Here is an 11,914-nt window from a genome sequence, read left to right as displayed (position 1 = left end):
TAGTGGGTGTTTGATGAACCATCTGGAACACCAGCCCAGGTAATCGCTGAAAGACACTCAGAAAACACACACACACATCTACTTCACATCAGGGGTTATCGAAAAACACACACAAAAGTCCTGAGAAAACTTTGATGGTAAGATGACATGCGAGAGGAGCGAGTGTGTTTTTGTTTCACACTCATTAGACGCTTGTGTGTCACTGAAGGTTTGCTCTTCCATTCTTTCATTCTCCCAGCGTGACTTTCTCCTGCGGTCTTTTTCTCTCTCTCTCTCTCTCTCTTTGCTCTTTGTTCCTATCATGTATTCCATTTGCCAGTGCACTTCTGCCTCTCCGTTCATCCATTCCTCTGTCCACCATCCAATACCTTTCTCCTCATCCCCCTCTCCCTGACTTTCCCCTCATCTTTCTCTCCTATTGCTTTTCTTCTCATCTCTCCAGCCCATTCATTTTTTAGCAGGTCGAAGGTTCAGTTGTTTAGGCCGTTGTATCTTTGTGTGTGTGAGAGAGAGAGTGTGTGTGTGCATGTGTGTACAGTAGGTGTATGTGTGGGTTTGTGTGTGGCAGAGATGAGAGTAATATTGTGGCAGCATTATTGCTGAAAATTCCTGGAAGGAATGAAAGAGAAAAAAAAGGAGGTCTTTATTTGAAAGAAGAGAACAATGAGGGTCAGGTATTGTTTTTCTTCAATAACCTCCATTTTACTCCCTGTCTCTGCCTCTCACTTTGTTGCTCTACCTGTATCCATTCTTCCGTGCAGTGACTGATGTGGGCTCATAATTATTGCTCCATTAACTTGTGGCGCATGTGTGCCCGCACGCACATGCATGTGTGCACAGTACACACACTCACGGCCGTATGCCTGCATCCCCATGTGTGTCTCCTGTGCTGACATGCAGTCCAGGGTTAAGAGGAGCTCAGACAAATTAATTATCTCTCTTCTGCAGGAGAGATGACTCACTGGAAAGAGAGACTGTGAACCACCACCTCTTGGTTGAGCAGAAGCCCAGACATTACTCCCAGACTAACAGAGACCTAGGGCCTCCCTCAGAATAAAGCAAGTCGGATTTCATCCTCAGCTTGATCTTCAGATCATTTTTTCACTTTCCATGTGCATAAGGGCGATTTATAAAAATGACTGCGACTGAATGAAGTCGAGCAGGCACTTTGCATTTATAGATCAAAGTGGCAGAGGAATTTTAATGCATACGAACGAGTTTCAGCGCCCTAAAATCGTTGACATAGATCAAGGCTTTCATGTTTTGCAATGCTTCGGCATGCACAGAATCGCCTACTGTTTGGCATGTGTTGCACAGCTGGCTACTCCAATAACATAATGCGAAACCCCTTGAGGTCATCGCTTTGATAAAGTGAAAATAGTTTTACCCGGGTGACTGAGGTTGAAATCAGAATGTGAATTTCATAGTATAAAATTTGCATGCAGTGCATTCAGAAATGTTCTGCCCATCAAGTAGCCAAAGGTGTGTAGCAACAAGGTCACTCCAATGATAATGAGTATATATGCTGCAATTTGTTCAGATGTTTGTCGTCATAATGGCACTTGACTTGAACCTATAGTGCATCAGCAATGCTGAAAGAAGAGGACACATGCAGCAGCTGTGGGATTAAAATAGATTTGGCAAGATTTGATAGATTTGGCTCTCAGGATTAAAGCACTTTTGAATCATTACTTTGATATGAAATATCTATGCTAACAAAAATCATTTTTTTATAAATGCGCTTTCCAGAACCTCTAAAGTGGCTTTCATCTTTGTGCTGCCTCAGCTACAACCCCTTACCCTGACCCTTCACCTCTCCCCTCTGACCTCTGACAGATTGCTCTGCGGGAATGTGACTGGAACAAAAGGTCACTGTTGAGGTCAAGGACCCAGGGAGATGGAGAGGGCATTATCAGCTTATTACCGTATTAAAGTTGTGTGTGTGTGTGTGTGTGTGTGTGTGTGTGTGTGTGTGTATGCACACGTAATATGCACTTGTGCATACACAACCAAAACCCAGTAAGACAACCAAGAGAACAAAAGAGATAAAGCTGCATGTAGCATTATAATAACATTGCATGTGCCCTCATGTGTGTTCATTGGGTTGTGCTCTCATGTTTATGTATTAGAGCAGATGGGAGCTACTAGGACACAGGGATAGAACAGGGTCGGTCACGCATCAGTAACAACACATCACATTATATCAGACTTACCTCCACCAGCAGTGCACCCGTGATGCGGACACTAATAATTCATGCCGTTTACTTCTACCAGCTTTTCTCCCTCACATCAGCCATTATGGAGAGCGCAACCCACCGCAATTACCATGAGAAACAGAATTCCAGTGTTTAGCAGATTGGAGATGCCAGGCGCTCGGCTTAACGCTGTGCAGAAATGTTCTGCATGCTGCCAGGATGGCAGGATCGCAGTGGTCTGCAAGCAGCCTCCAGCTACCAGCCACCAGCCACAAGGCCTTGGCTACCTCCTTTATACGGGCAGGGTGCCTGCATCCTCTGTATGTGTGTGGGTTTGCGTTTGTGCATGACTGAGGTTGTGCGTGTGCATGTGTGTGTGTGTGTGTGTGTGTGTGTGTGTGTGTCCACCGTGGGGCCTCCTTACCCTTGCTGTGAGGTATATTCTTACCCTGTGGTACTGGATTAGTCACTACATTGAATGAAAAGAAATAGAATCAGCAGGAGGATGGGGAAGAGTGTGAAGGAGAGGAGAGGAAGAGAGGAGGAGAGGAGAGGAGAGGAGAGGAGAGGAGAGGAGAGGAGAGGAGAGGAGAGGAAAGGAGAGGGAAGCCTGCAAAAGATGAGTAGAAATGTGTGGGTGGTATGTGTGTGTGTGTGTGTGTGTGTGTGTGTGTGTGTGTGTGTGTGTGTGTGTGTGTGTGTGTGCTTGTCTGTGTGTATCCAGGAGTCTGTGTGTGTGTCAGCATGTATGCCTGCATGTCATGGGTATTCATCAATTTCCCTAAGATTCTCCAGTTTTCCTCTGCCACAAAGCCCAGAGGCAAGAAGTAAACACAACCTCTGCAAACTCGGCAAGATCTGTTTCTCTCTGCATTCTCTTTGTTTCTCACTCTATCGCTGCTCCTCTCTCCTCTCTCACTCGCTTTCTGAAAAGTTAGGTGTGTGTGTGTGTGTGTGTGTGTGTTAGGTGAGTGTGTGATTGTTTGGATTACATATGCAAAACAGATGTCTGTTGTCTAGTAAAAGGAAACCAATATAGCGTGAGGTCCTTGGGATCTGGAACGTATTGTTCTCCATCTAAGTATGCAGGTGGTGCAGATGCTGAGAGCTTGTCGTGATCAGCACAAGTAAGCCCTGCTCCAAATTCTGTCTTCGCAGTTCAAGTTAACTTGTCTCTCCCAGGTATTAGAGGAATGCCTGCGTATGTGTGTGTGTGTGTGTGTGTGCATATGTGTGTGCTTGGAAAAGCTTTGGAAAAATAGTGGGATCCATGCATACCGCAAAGCACGCAAAAGTCTGTGAACTTTGTGTGTGCTTGTATGTGAGAGTGCGCTTGTATGTATGTATGTATGTGGGGGGAAAAAAAGAGAGAAAAAAAAGCAGCGTGTGATTTATGTAAATGAGTGTCATGGGCCGAGAAGGAGGCAGAATTCCCAGGCCTGACAAGTGGCTTAATGATTCATCAGCCTGGCTGAGGCAGGCATCAATAATGGATGACAGAGCGGGTCATGCAGGATTGCTCGCCCCTTGATTAAAGTGCTCCACAGCTAAACGCCTCACTTCCTCCCTCTTCTCACCCTACCTTCTTTCTGGGAGGATAAATACAGCAATGTGCCATACACACATACACACACACACACACACTCCTCCTGCACACATGTGCACCCACACGCACACATATACGTACACACTCACATGCACAGACACACACACACACACCTCTTCCTCAATCTCTTTTCCCACAGCTTAATGTCATCTCACCTCTCACATGCTTAATAAGCTCTCATCCTTTCCTCATCTTCTCCTCACTCTGTTTCGTAGGACTTAATCCAATCACAGAGAGAGAGAGAGTGAGAGAGAGAGACAGAGGGAGAGAAAAGAGAGAAAGGGGTAGAGAGATAGAGAGAAATCAGGGGAGAGGGGGGGAAAGACGAGAGGATTGAAAGCGTGGGAGAAGTGAAGAGAAAGCCACAAATGAATGCTTTATGATTTGACTGTACAGAAATGGAACCTTTCTCTCTGGAGATAAGACAGGAACATAAATGTTCTTTCTCTCTCCCTCTATAGAGACAGAAGGAGAGAGTCATTCCCTCTCCTTCTCTCTGTCTCTCTCTGTAAGCTGTATGTGGGTGTTGGTGTGACAGGACAAATCTCTGTCTATTAGGAGACATAAACCTCTAAACCCTGAGCTACACAGCCATACATACTAATGCAGCCATACAGAGGGCTGGATAAAAGTTGGGAACGATAGAGAGGCAAATAGCGAAAGAAAGAGACGAGGGGAGCAGAGAGATGGAAGGGAGAGAGAGCGATGTTGAAAGCAGAGGAGGTCCTGATGGGAATTCAGTCCTTGGCCAGCATGCGGTCTTAACTGTTACACATTCTTTGAGAAGAGCCAAGCCAGCTTTGACAAAGTTGGATTGATGTGCATCACAGAACAAGTTGAGTGTATGTGTGTGTGTGTGTGTCTGTTTGAGTGTGTGTTTGCGCGCGATGGCATTGAAGCAGGACAGTTCATTTCAGCCGTTTCCTCTGTAGCACCATCAAGCACACATATTCACATTCTGTAATGTTCCAGAGGAGAGGCTGCTCGCTCTTAGTGGAAACACTCGTGTTATTCCGTGATAGCACAAATGAAGCAGAGCCGAGCTCACACGCCAAACATGCCCACACAAACACACGCACACATGCACTGACACACACACACACACACAAATGCTCACACACGACCTTCAAAAGATGCCGCAATCATAAATGCCTGAAAGAAAGCATTCATTTCTCAAATCAACAGCAACTCGTAGCTCTGTTTCGCTGTCCGTTGCTCTCCCTTTGCAGCACTCCCGCTTCTCATCTGCAAGTTTCTGAGCCGGCAAGACTCAGCCGAGTGTTACGAGTGCAGCGTGTAATCTTCGATTATATTAATCCTGTTCTAATCATCTGTCATCGGCAAACTGATTACCTTCGTCTTCTTAATCTTGTCTTTCATCCTTATCCTAATCTGCATCATCAGACACTGACAGATTACACTCTTGGTTTGATCACTTTAACTGATAGCCACGCTATCCTCTTTAGAGCTGTCAATCAGCGGCCTCATCTCGGCTGACAGGGATGTGATAGACAGCATATCAGAGTGTGTGTGTGTGTATAGGCATGTGTTTACCATGTATCTGCCACCTCACTACACTGTATATCCACTTACCTGGGCAGGTTTTTCTGTTGTGTTTCTAATTTAAATGTCAGGACTGTATGGTCCATATAATTCCATTTTTCTGCCAGCTGGGAGGGGAAACCATTTAATGCTGGAGATGACATTTACAGAGAGACGAGAGGCCCCTGATAGACACATGGGGACAGTGGGATCATTACGGACAAACACTTAACTATTTCAGTGCATTAGAGAGAACGAGACAGAGACAGCGAAAGAGAGAGAGAGGGGGGAAAGAGAGATACCCCATGAGACACAGAGAGACACTCTAAAAATATGAGTAGGTAGAGTTGGAGGAGATGGATAGACTGAAAGGATAGGAGACGGTCAGATCTCTATTCGAGACATCCAAGGCTGTCCTTTGGCTTAGCAAAGTAAAGGTTCTTTCATTTTGACCACAGAGAGTAGGTGTGGAGAGATGAGCTGAGAGGAAGACCAGAGAAGGAGAGTTGCAAGAAAAGGAGAGATGGCAACAAACTCAAGCGACATGATATACACATGTAGGAGCTGCAGCAACAAAGTCAGGTTCATGATCATTTTTCCTCTTTTTCACCTCTCCTTCCTTTGTAACCTCCACTATTTCTTTCCCTCTAATTGGTTTATGATGTTCGTCTTAATGTGCACTGAGAGGAAGGGAGGGGAAACCTTCGCCTTTTAGAGATACAAATGCAGATCCCTGAAGAGCATGGTGAATGAGCCGCGGTATTATGAAAATACATTAAAATACACAGCGGAGACCGGAGTTTGGAGAACGCATGTGCATGCGTGTGTGTGTGCGTATGTGTGTGTATATGTGTGTGTTTTAGAACATTTTCATGCATCCTTACGTGCTTTGTCTGCTTGTACACTGTTCCCATCCAGCGCATGCATTTTATTCCCAAAAACGGCTGGAAAGGAACTGTGGGTCATGTTCACTCAACTAGAGAAAATGTCTTAAGAAAATGTCCTCTCCTATTTTTTTGTCTCTAAGCTATGCAATGCCCATGTTAATCAGTTTCACTTGATCTTGCACAAGCCAGAGGCTGTGCTCGTATTGCATTCAGGATGGCATGAACAGAGGTATGGAGAGGGAGGGGGGCATGCTGGGAGGTGGGCAGATTTTAAATGTGGGAATGAATAGGATTGATCAACGATGCTACAACACATGAATAACTCAGTGAGAATAAGGTATCCCTGTTGAATGAAAAGGAGACAGAAGGAGATAGAGGAAAAAAGAGGGGGAAAGAACCGGGGAGGGCTGGACAGATCAGTGGTGGAGTTCCTTAGCCTTGCAATGTGATGGACAGGGAATTAATTTTTAATCACTGGCTGAGCGATCGTTTGGTTGGGCCTTGTGACTGATCATAGATTTATGACAACAGGAGAGGAGTGTGATTTGTCCGCACCACAGGCTTTTTCCTGGCTCCAGACAAAAGCAGCTTTGTAACCTCACTCCTCTCATTTCACTTTCACCTTTTTATCTATATTTGGATGTGACATGTCACAGGTTGCAAATACAGTCTCTGAAGCTCTTCTGCCTCTCTCACTTTCTATAGATAGTCTACAGATCTGTTGAGTGTTGCTGAATTATTTTTAACCGAACAAATTTAATGCATTTAACCTGATCGTGGCATACAGTCCCGCAAGGGAGAAAATTTGTCTGAAGAGCCAGATGCAGGATTAAATATAAAGACAACATTCATTTTAAACAACACAGACACAGAGCTCAGGGATCAAATCAAGAGAGGTAGCCTACTCTGCAATTCAGCAACACAACAACACAAGAAAAGGCCACAGTGCAAATTAGCAAATATAATCTAGTCATCATTTATTTATTTGCTTTGTTCTTGCATGTTGCTCAGCTTTAAAGGTCAGATGAAGAGGTAACTTTACTTCACATATTTTGACAAGAGACAAAGAGAGAGAGCAGAAGTAGGCAAAGGCAGGTGATTCATGCTGGATTTGGGTGACTAGATGCAAAGAGCCAAACGTGGGACAAACTGAGTTCGTGTGGAAATATATGATGTAGTCGCTTTTACAACATCATTATGTTATCAACACTGAGATGTAGCATAAATGCCTATCTAACTGAATGAAAAACACTGATAAACAAGTTACAGACTTTTGCTATATGACAGACATAATGAGAGGATAATGAGTGCAGTGTGTCCGTTGCATTTTAGTAGCATCTGCCATGGCTTAATGTCAGCTTCCCTGGCAGGCGCAGCAAAGCCTGTGACAGCAGAGGTCTGCACTTAACCCCACGTGCACAGAATTTGACTGACAAGCAACTCAGCCCTTTGACTGACAGCCTTCACTGCTCTCTTCATAGCCGTTGGATGAAAGCCAGGCTGTAGACAGAAGTCCCACATGGAAAGAGTTGGTGTGTTTGTTTTAGGTAAACCGGTTCACGACGCATTACATCAGTGGGCGAAATGGCTTAGGGCAGAAAAACCACCCCACTAAACCTACATGCTTATGAACATGGCAACTGCATGGTGTTGTTGACAACCATATATTTTTTTTTCTTTTATATTAGTTTCTTCTATGCACCTTTTGTTCACCACCTACTGAATATGTGCAGAAGAAATGCTGGTAAATGTCAGATAAAGGTACTGTCAGATAAATCTTATTTCAGAGCCTAAAGTAAGGTTAAGCAAAATTATAAAGTCAACACTACTATAAAAGCAAGCCAGTCCTTAGGCTACCCAGTTTTGCATGCATCTTTTGTTGTTGTTGACATATTGTGTGCCGCCCTAGCTATCCTCTCAGAACGGAATATGTGGCTCATGCATCCATGCACCTGCCTTCACAAAACAAATCTAACCACCACGTCATAGCTGGGTGGAGCATAGCCCAGGTGAAATAAATGCTTGTGTGTTCTCCAGGGTTGCGACTATTGAAAAATGCATATTATTTGGCAACAAAGCATCAATCAAAATCTGGGACATGGCCAAGAACCAACATCCTGCGCAGTACAAACAAAGCAGGATGTCTGGTCATCCTGATGCTGGACTGAAAGATGACCAGTTGAGTTTTTGGCCACTACCGCTGTTAGAGAGCAAATGGGGTCCCTGAGCAAGAACAAAAACACTTATGTGGTTTTCAAGCATGTGCATTAAGATGCATGAGCAAGGAGGTGATGTGCGAACACAGTGCTGTGGGTGAGCTTAAAGCAGAGAGGTTGTTTTCCTCTCTGCTCACTCAGTAGCCATGTCAGCAGTAGAAAGACCGTCCAGAAGAGCAAAGAAATCAAAAACCTGCAAGTAGCTAATGTTGAGTGGATAAAACTTAAGGATAAAAGAAGACAGAAGTGTATCTGTACTGGAGAAGCTATTGATCAATGGAAAAAGTAAACATTTCATATTGATTTGGACATAGTTGACTGGTGGAGCCATGTTACTTGTGTTACAGACCTGTATTGACCTGGTAAAACATATACAGATGGTTGAAGTGGCTGGTATGGTTATCTGAAATGTCTACAACTTGATTGAGCACATACTATATATCTAGGCTAAGTCATTACCGAAGTGCCTTGAGTTCAAATCTGGCCCATGCCAGCTGCTGCACGTCATCCCCTCTCTCTTTCCTGCCTTTCCTGGCTCTCTCTGTCACTATCAAATACAGCAGAAATGCCAAAAAAATGAAAGGGCGGAAGCTTCCTCTCTGCAAGATCCGAACGTAAACAGTAGCTTATAGTCATGAATAGGCACGACAGTGGGACATAACAGTCATAATAGACATAATAGTTCATTTGAATCACAAGGGCTTGTGAGATTGGCAGATTTTATTATTTCTGTTGTCATTTTCAAGCCGTAATTGTACTAATCTGATGTGTCTGATGTGAATATTTTATGGTGTTGCTGTATTGCTTAGTTGGTGTCCTTTCCAGTCGGGCTAGTTTAAGGTTGGTAGTTTAATGACCAAGTGTACTCTTCAGAGATGGAAATCTGAAAAATCGGACCTGTTCTCCAGTCTTTACCATTACCTGGAACCCCCCCAAAACAACAATATTTCATTTTATTACGTCTCAGCTGTTACTTGTTCTTTCATCCTCATTTGCTCTGTGCCATTGAACTTATACTGTATGTATATGACACAGGGGTTTTCTATCCAAAAGTTACTGTAAACACACACTGCGATTCAGTCTACTGAACTTGTAAACACTGAAAATGAAGTTCAATGTATTATACTGTTCAGCAAAATCTAAAAACAAATGGTCTACAAAAGTGAAATACTGAATTTAACCACATCCACATGGTTTACATGGGAAACCACAGCAACCCAATTAGTCCTGACATATCTGGCACAGGATGAGGTACACTTGCTGTTATTCCATGTTTGTAGTATTAGGGTGCTGCAAATCTAACGATGTTACAGCATACTGGGCTTCACAATGTTCTTTTTATTTTTGTGTTCTATTTAGCCAGGCCTGACTAGTGTCTATTTCACAGAGTTGGTTCCTGGCAGTGGGCGTGATGATGTAATACACGGGGACTAACACATCTGTCCTTTTGGCCATAATAAAACCCTAATGACCATATCTATGGTCAACACATCTGCGATTTTGGCGATGGTCACTCTGTCTACTTGTTTTGGCTATACTTCTAACTGGGTCTAATGGACTGGAGCAAACACAGATACACACACGCTTACTAAGTTGGTTGTACATTGACACAGACATAAACTAAGACACTACACACATCTATATACACACTTCAAATAAACAAATGGATGGGTACTGGCCACAGAGACATATTAAAGGCCGTCAAGGGAGCTGCTTTTGGGCTGCAAATATCAGCTCATTAACACTCAGCTATCCTGTTTGGCTGTGTATGTGCGTGTGTGTGTGTGTGTGAGTGTGCGTACACGTGTGTCTGCTGCTGAGATCTACCGGTCATTACAGTAACAAGCAGCTCAGCCCTCAGGTCAGCTGTCATTAGCTGCACAAGAATGGCCAGCAATCACGCTGCCGGACTCTCATTCTGCCAGGCTCTCCCCACTTGCACATGCATATGTGTGGGAGTGAGTATGTATGTGTCTGAGGAAGAGAATCACAGGAATACTTGGAGACAGACCGGGAAAAAAAAACACAAGGACAGATACATGTAAATAGACAGAGAGAGGGACAGAGAGGGAGGCAAACAGATTTACTGATTTGTTTTTATCACAAATGGCATTGTTTCCATTCATTACAGTGGCCAAACTAGGGTGATAATTATAGCTGAATCTAATTAAAGACTTAATTAGGCTTGATAAACAATTATGAATTGTTTATTGAATTGTTTTCACAATGCACAGTTGCAATTAAAAGTCTGAATTCATAAAGCTTTCCTGCTTACAGCTCTGCATTCCTGTCACTCTCTTCTCTTCTGTTCTCTTCTGTTCTCTTCTGTTCTCTTCTGTTCTCTTCTGTTCTCTTTTCTTTTCTTCTTTTCTTTTCTTTTCTTCTCTTCTCTTCTCTTCTCTTCTCTTCTCTCATCTCTTCTTACCTGTTGTACCCTTCAGCCCCTTCCCTCCAGTCCTCTCTGTTGAATACATGGACACATAGTGTGTTCCTGTAACTTGAGGGCGTTTATTATTATTTATTATTACATTAAGAAATGTTTTAGGCATCAATGAAAATTATAATAAATCCTAATTACTTGCAGCTATTCATTTATTTTTGCAATGTAATGCTTTTGAGGGCAGTGTAACTCTATAACCTGCACAGTCCGCACTCTGATCCAAAATGACAGATCTGCAGCTGGGTGTGTTTTCGGCCAAAACAAAGTATGTGCGCTCCTTTGGATTTTATAAAGATGCACATGGTCAATATGCGGACAAAACCAAAACATTTTTCTGCCATTATTGTTTTATGATCAGACAAGTAGTATTACAAGGATACACAGCAAGGTCAACAGCTAGAGTATTTTCTTTTTAAATTTGCCAATATATATTGATTTTCAACAGGACCATTTGACAGTGTATCGATGTGTGAAAGAGGTATCGATGACACGCATAATGTGACAGCCATTTAACCAGTTATACACACACTAAGACAGAGAGAGAGAGAGAGAGAGAGAGAGAGAGAGAGAGAGAGAGAGAGAGAGTGTTTTGGATCTTCCCAGTGTTGCTTGTTGTCCAGCCCAGCCCTGTACAGTTTGCAGTGGCATACATTTCAAAGGGCATTTTGTGTTGTTTCTTTTCCTGTGCCATCACCTCATGTACATTAGTTTCATTGTACCTGTTCGTGTTTACATTGAGGCTTTACCTTACTTCACTTTATTTTGCAGCAATACTAAGTGCAACAGTTGAGCTGCTGGTTCATTTCCAGTAGTGGTTCATTAAATGTGAAGGACATAAATGCTGTGGCAGAAGTACAGAGTTAATGGCTTAAGTGGATTGCATGTTGATCCTCTGATATTCCATTTCTTGATTATTCTATAAAATGAAACCTCCCAATCACAGTAAATGCATTTCTGTCCAGTGGAAGTTTATTCATTTGAACTGAGAGAATCTGCAGTCTCTCTCTCTCTTTCTCTCATTCTCTCTC

The 11,914-nt window shown here is 43.3% G+C and overlaps 1 protein-coding gene across 1 annotated transcript in view; it reads left to right on the top strand.

Annotated features, from left to right (window-relative positions):
• Positions 1-11,914, top strand: part of znf804b (zinc finger protein 804B) — a 34,345-nt gene that overhangs the window by 8,758 nt on the left and 13,673 nt on the right. The window lies entirely within an intron of this gene.

Source organism: Myripristis murdjan, chromosome 16 (assembly GCF_902150065.1).
Source record: "Myripristis murdjan chromosome 16, fMyrMur1.1, whole genome shotgun sequence".
NCBI lineage: Eukaryota > Metazoa > Chordata > Actinopteri > Holocentriformes > Holocentridae > Myripristis > Myripristis murdjan.
This window is presented reverse-complemented; position numbering and strand designations above follow the sequence as displayed.